This window comes from Rhagoletis pomonella, unplaced genomic scaffold (genome assembly GCF_013731165.1).
Source record: "Rhagoletis pomonella isolate Grant_MI unplaced genomic scaffold, Rhpom_1.0 Rhpom_scaffold_00005, whole genome shotgun sequence".
NCBI lineage: Eukaryota > Metazoa > Arthropoda > Insecta > Diptera > Tephritidae > Rhagoletis > Rhagoletis pomonella.
In genome coordinates, this window is record NW_023458559.1 from 54,157,436 (window position 1) to 54,164,655 (window position 7,220).

Sequence of the window (7,220 nt, forward strand, 5' to 3'; positions counted from 1 at the left end):
TTCTTCTTCTTCTTCTTCTTCTTCTTCTTCTTCTTCTTCTTCTTCTTGTTTGGAGCTGTAACCGCCTAAGCGATTTTGGCTGAGTTCAACAAATCACGCCAGTCGTTTCTCCTCTGTGCCAATTGACGTCAATTGGAAATTCCAAGTGAAGCCACATACTCTGCACTTGGTCTTTTCAAGGGGTTTCAGTCTTTCACACAATACGCTCGAAAATACCTAGTAACCTTTTTCTTAGAAAGATGATCCCTCGTAGTTGGCGCAAATGGCGGAGTCACACTTAAATTGCAGTCGTCAGGCATGTCAGTTCATTTGACCATATTCTGCATACGAGTGGATGCATGCACCTTATCAACTCCTTGCCGCTCAGCTGGAAGGCTGTCAGCTCCAGCAGCTTTGTTGTTTTTCAAACGCGCTATTGCTATTCGTACCTCGTCATAGTCAGGTGGTGGAACATCGACTCCATCATCATCGACTGGGAGCTCGGGGTCGTCTTCTCCACCTCTTTCAGTACTGCTACCATTCAGTAGGGTGGAAAAGTGTTCCCTCCATAATTTAAATACGTTCACGTACGCCATTGATGTTCTTACATGAGTCCGCCCTGGTCTTGAAACCTTCCGTAAGTGGCCTAACTCTCTGGTAAAGTTTTCCGGAATTTTTCCTGTCGGCCAGCATTTCAAGCTCTTTGAACTCACGTATTTCGGCCTCTATCAAATACGTTCCGCCTCCCTCTCCAGCTCCCTATAACTGTTCCACATGGCTCGCAGCGTGGGATTCACCTTTTTATCTGCAGCATCTTGGCACTCCTGATCGTACTAGCTGTTCTTTTGGGCTCGCTGAAATCGACTCCTTCTTGGATGGCGGTACCTAATGAACGGTAAATGTGTTTTCACTGCTCGCATATGTCGGTTTGTTGAAAATCACTCTCTGAGAGCAGGTCTGAGAGTCGAGAAGCGAATGCATTGGCCGTCTGTTGTGACTGCAGCTGCGTAAGGCTTTCCTTGCACTTTTGGGCCCAAATTTTTTTCTGCATAGAGGGGGGTGCGTATCTTGGATGCAACAAGAAAGTGGTCCGATTGCTGAGACAGGGGTGTTTTCGCCTAATCCGGCATTAAAAAACAAATAGAAGTGTTTAACCGGTCAAAATATCGTGATTCTTTTAATTTATGTACCACTATATGTATGTGCATTAGGGTGTTCCAAAAACAGTAAAGGCGGAATCGTAATGCTCTCACCCCCTAAGATTGTTCTATTTCGAAAAAAGTATACCCCTATTTTTTTAATTTGAAATTAAAAAATATTTTGAGGTCGCTCGAAGCGCTCAAAATTTTCCCGCAAAAAAAGGAATTTAAAATTTTGACTGACGTGGAAAACTAGCTATAATATCGAACAGACTATAAAACAAATGTTATTTTAACTTAGCTTTCAGCATCTAAAGCAGTGTTTGCATTATTCAACTTTTCGTTCAACTTTCTGTTGACGGCCTTTCAACAAATCATCTACAATGAAATTGGTCGGCAGCCAGCTTTCATTCAACTTTTGATATAATCGCATGTGAATCTCTTCTTGGCTTATTAGTTTCTTAGATAAAAACTTAATCCTTCGCTCATGTGTAACTACCACAAACAAAACACAGCCCGCAGCAGCTACGAAAATTGCTATTACGTAAGATAAATAAACCACTTAACCTGAGGTTAAAATTAAAAGCATTTAAAAAAAATATAATTTTTTTCTACGACTATCATCCAAATACAAACCCCAAAAATACTTATGAACATTAGGGTGATTCAAAAAAAACTAAAGTGCGAATTTCCATGCTCTCACCCTCTGGATTGTTCTATACCGAAAAAATTATACCCCTGTTATTTTTCTATTGCTCTCACCCTCTGGATTGTTCTATACCGAAAAAATTATACCCCTGTTATTTTTCTATTGTGAAATCATTTTGAATCAATTTGGAGGTCGCTCGAAGCCCGCAAAGTTTTCCGTGTATTATTCATATTTCCATATACATATTTTATGTATATTTCCATATATATTCATTAAAAAAAACTTTGTTTAGCTTCAAGAGTAATACCTAATTGTTTATTTAACTACTTTTAAAATTTGAACTATTCTTTATAGCTCCCCTAAAAACACCCCAAAAAAAAAATGAAATGGTGGGACCCATAAAAATGTTAGTATTTGAAAATGGTAAAATTAACAATTGGGTGTTAATAATTGAAGTCTTCTGAAGAGAAGAAGAGTTTTCCTGTAGAAAAATATTGATATTCAAGTATTATATACCATTTCCAAGAAAAATAGTTTTTTCCCATATAAAATACATGGAAAACTTTGGGTGCTTTGACTGAGCTCTAAATATTGATTTTTTGATTTCGAAATAAAAAAGTATATATATTTGTTTCTATATATAACAATTCCAGGAGTGAGCGCATTATAACTGGGACTTTACTTTTTCCCCACATCAATTTTTGGACCACCTTAATGCATGTACATACACATGCCCTCTGTCCTGCCATAACAATAAAACGTAGATAAATAGCTAAGTGCCTGAAGCTGACCCACACACAAGTTTAATACTTGGTAGTAACTCGCAGAAGAATTACGTAGAAGCTGGTGCAGCAGTTGAAGATGAGTGGACAAAGGCATGCGTCTACATACATATTGTAGCATGTACATATTAATAGCGTAGTATCAATAAAGACGCTGGCCAAAGAAAACTGCGCAAGTAAGTAAACACGCATACTCACATACCTACATATATGTATCACATACATATCCAGTAGCCGGAACTGAAAGCACTGAAACGGAACATTGCAATGCCATCACAGGACATCGAGAACTCGGCTTCTCTGGTCGATAGCAGCTAAGACAAACATCAATGACAACCAACAGCAAAAGCAAAGTTAATTTCCAGCAATAACACTCAACACAATTTCTTATGTCATCAAATAAATTTCTTACTGCTGTCACTGCTTTTGCCACATGCTAACGCCAACGCCAACGCCAACGCATTGATGATAAAGGCCCGTTTACATACAACTTTGGCGTTGCGTTGGCGTTGGCGTCACTTCGACAGCTGACTATGAGTACATGCATTTATATGAAAGTCTCCATATAACCAAAGTTGGGCAACGCCGATGCCAACACAACGCAGAAATATGGCCAACTCTCAACTTTTCGCGTGCGTCGTGCGTCAGCTGTTCTAAATAATCAAAATTATGTGATTTAATTTTCATTTTTAATCAAATGCGGGCAAGAAATATGGTTTTTAATGCAATTATTGATGTAAAATTTTGATTTATCTGCCGCTAGTGTGTTAATTTAGTGACCAAAGTATTCTCTGCTACGCGTTCATTGTAGCAAGCACGGGCGTAACTCGCGCTGCTGTCAAAGCGACGCCAGCGCCAACGCGACGCCAAAGTTGTATGTGGACGGGCCTTAATGATGATGCCACTTGCCACTTCTTGAGCGAGCGATGGCCGAGCGTGTTGACTTTGTCGCCGGCGCAGCATGAACGCATGTGTTTATCTAACTACACATACATATGTATACACGTGTACATACATACGTCTCTCGTATCTAAAGCACTCTTGACGTTATTAGCCACCGATTGGCATTGTTATTGGCCGCCGCCGCCGCCTAAACTCATCGCTCCAGTAAATAATGTCAATAATCGTAAAAATTTTGCCCATCGCATATTGAATGTTTAAACGGCGACACATCAGCGACAGTGGCGCAGGTCCAAGCAGCTGAGGCTAACTGTTCGCCTATGGGTAGAGCACACATGAAGCTTGAATGCGACATAAAATGCAGTTGACCGTAAAAAATTTGTGACAGCAATGCTGAAATTAAAAATTTATATCAGCACAAAATCAACAACAAATATTGAGCGAAGGACAACACAACAAAAGGCAAGAAGGACTATGAAGGGAAGAGCGGTATATTAAAATAGATTTCATTCATGCATTAAATGGAAACAAATGCGAAACACCATTGATAAAAAAAATTCTAACAAAATCAACAGTAATTTTTAGAGACTTGAAACATACACCCTGCTATACTAAAATTTAGTGAGCTTCAAAACTGCTTACTCTTTTTTATTTGTTCTAAAACATGGAATTGAAAAGTTGAAAGTTTTTGGTATTTCTTGAAATTTCCCCGGGTTCTACATACATACATATATGAAAAATAAAATAAAATTATTTTGCTGATTTTTGCTGTTGAGTGAAGTACGTATGTTTTTATAAAAAAAATAAGAAAAATTTGGTATGCAAAATATAAATATATATATTTGACGCTGACTGTATAATAAGCGAAGGGATTTTTGGTCCAGGTTAACTCATCTGCACCGTTCGTTCCATTTGAGGTGTCAAATTAAAGGGATTGAGCTGTAGATGAATTAGGTCTATCGATAATATCGATTTAACTAGGTGTGTATATATATTATACGATAAGGCATTTTTGCGAAGGTTTTTCGAATTCAAAAAATTGGAAGTCAAATTAAATACCTTGGCCTCTAGATGTGCGATACAATTTTATTTTAATTAAATTTAGAACTTTTTTTATCGGTACAGGTGATTCACTAAGAAACTGCTACTGGGACATAAAATATAAAAATAATAGCTCAACGAATTGATAACCTTCTCCTTTTTGTGAAGTCGGCTAAAAAAAACTGACCAATTTACTATTTTATTAAACAAGAAAGCAAATGAAAAAATACTATTACTCAATGCCGAAAATTTTCTTATCACGCTCATTTGTCATGCCAACCAAGCCGCTGGCAAATATGGTGAATATTTCATTTCAACAAAAGTCATGCCATCATTTCATTCGACAAACAAAAATAATTTTCTGTTGCTCATTTCGTGTTTCCGGCATTTCATTCTGGCGTAGCCAGCTCAGTGCTCGAGTAGCTGTTGACACGCCATGGTGCATTGAGAGCGCTGCATTTGCCTTATAATCTGTTTGTTGTTGCTCTTGCCAAACATTCGCTGTTGCCAATTTTGCTTTCATTGTTGTTGTTGTTGCTATTTCATTAACGTTGGTCATAATCAGCCTCATTTTTATTTTTATATATGCGAAGAGCCGCAACCACAGCTACCATCCATCCAGCAGCGCTTGTTGTACGCCTAAAGGCGTGCTACATTAGTCTCATCGTCCCCAAAAGCCAAAGCGCCACCGCTGAGATATGCAAATCGTCCAACAGATCAGTGTGCTTCTCTACACTCTGTCTTATGTCTGTATTTTTTTTACATTTATTTGAAGTGACAATGGAGCATTTTTCACTCGTACATTCCTGCATTTCTATACTCCTTGCGTTGCTTCTCTCTCACCACACCAACCTGTGGAATTTGTAGTTACCCAGAAAGATGAAAAAATAATAAACGATAGCAGGATAAAATTTCAAATCCAGTTATGTATGTTTCTCGGTGATGTTTGCTGCCTCTGCTTCATCTCTCTCTGTTGCATTTTGCAACTTTCCACAGTCGTATTATTGCGCTTTGCTCCTTCGGGCACTCAGGCCTTATCACTGGCGTCAGAAGGTGACAAGTGGCAAAATATGGCTCACAATCAGTCACATTAAGGACAATGAGAATGTGCGCATAAATGCATATACATATATGTATGGGTCAGTGTTGGTATTTGAGATTTTTAAATTGTACTAAATTAACGACAAAACCTGTAACTTTTTGAGCTTAATTATACTTTTCACCATTTCTGGCAATACCATTTTTTTTTGTCTACTACTGTGACTTTACATAGCATCTTTCAGTTCATTGTACAGCTTCGGTTGGTGCAGACTTAATTTAACGTAACTTATCATTGAGATCTGTTCAACTAGCCCATAAAGTCAAAGCCAGGTATGACAGAAAGTCCCACAAAAATTCATTAAGTTTACAGTTCAGAATTTATTCAAGGTGGTGTTGATGGCGAATTAAATTTTCGCCGCGGTACTACTGAATGTCAAAATTATGTGTTTGTTGTAAACAAGGCGAATTCATTTTACAACAAACACATAATTTTGACATTAAGACGTACCTCGGCGAAAATCTAAATTCGCCATCAACACCACCTTGTATAAATTCGCCTTGAGTTGAACTTTAGTATAACTACACAAATAAATTCTTAAATTATATCCACATTTTAAAAAATACACCCTGCGATAAAATTCTACGGTTATACAGTTTGAGATATTTAATTTTTTCAAATTAATTTTTTTTATGAAAGTGTTTATAGCTCATTGAAGTAAAAAGTCAACAACGGTGATACGCATTTTCTTCCATATAAAATAAGATGCCAACATTCCTTATATGGAAGAAGTTGCGCAACACCGTCAACAAAAAAAAAACCGCCAAAAACCAATGGTATTTTTTGAAATTTAAAACTTGCACCTTTTAATGAATTAATGGCATTCAAAAATGTTTACCCAAAAAATTCCTACAAATTCTGAATATAATATATTATTTTCATTCTTTGAATGACTTATACTTTTATAAAAAAAAAATAATAATTGAAAAAAATATAAAAAATAGCCCAACCCGGGTAACATTATAATTTTGTCGCGGGAAATATGAAGACAATAACTAATAGTATTTTTGATGTTGAAATTGTACTTAAAATCAGTAAATTGTACTTTTGTACTTTTCAAAACTGATAATTTTACTGAAAAAAAGTACAATTGTACTTAAAATATCAACACTGATATGGGTACCTTTGTGTCGAGTATATATGTAGATATGTATGTACCGCCATGTGGCGCTGTATGCAACAATGGTGCAAGAAAATTCTAAAGAAATATCTCAGAAAATTTACGAAAAACAGAATGTCGTGAAGTAAGTCAGGAATGTCGCCGAAGTCATTGTTGCCACAGCTGGCTTAGCTCGACAATGTCGGCAAAAGACAAACTGCTAGTGTTAGAGTTACACAAGAGAGGTGACTGGCTGGCGGTGGGACGGGTTAGCGGTCTGTAGACCTTCAAGGCAAAAGGATATTCTTCTGCTGTACTGATTACTGTCAGTTTGACGCAATAAAAGCACTCCTTGCAAAGTGAAAAATGCATCGGTGGTGGCAAATAATAACAGCAAGAACACAAGGCAGCAATGCGGTGGGCCGCTGCGGTTAACTGCGGTAGCAAAACTAATGCGAAAGCGAATAGTTTAAGTGCTCGGGAAAGGGGAAAATAATTGGAAGATTGTGGGGGTATTGTTATACCATTGCTG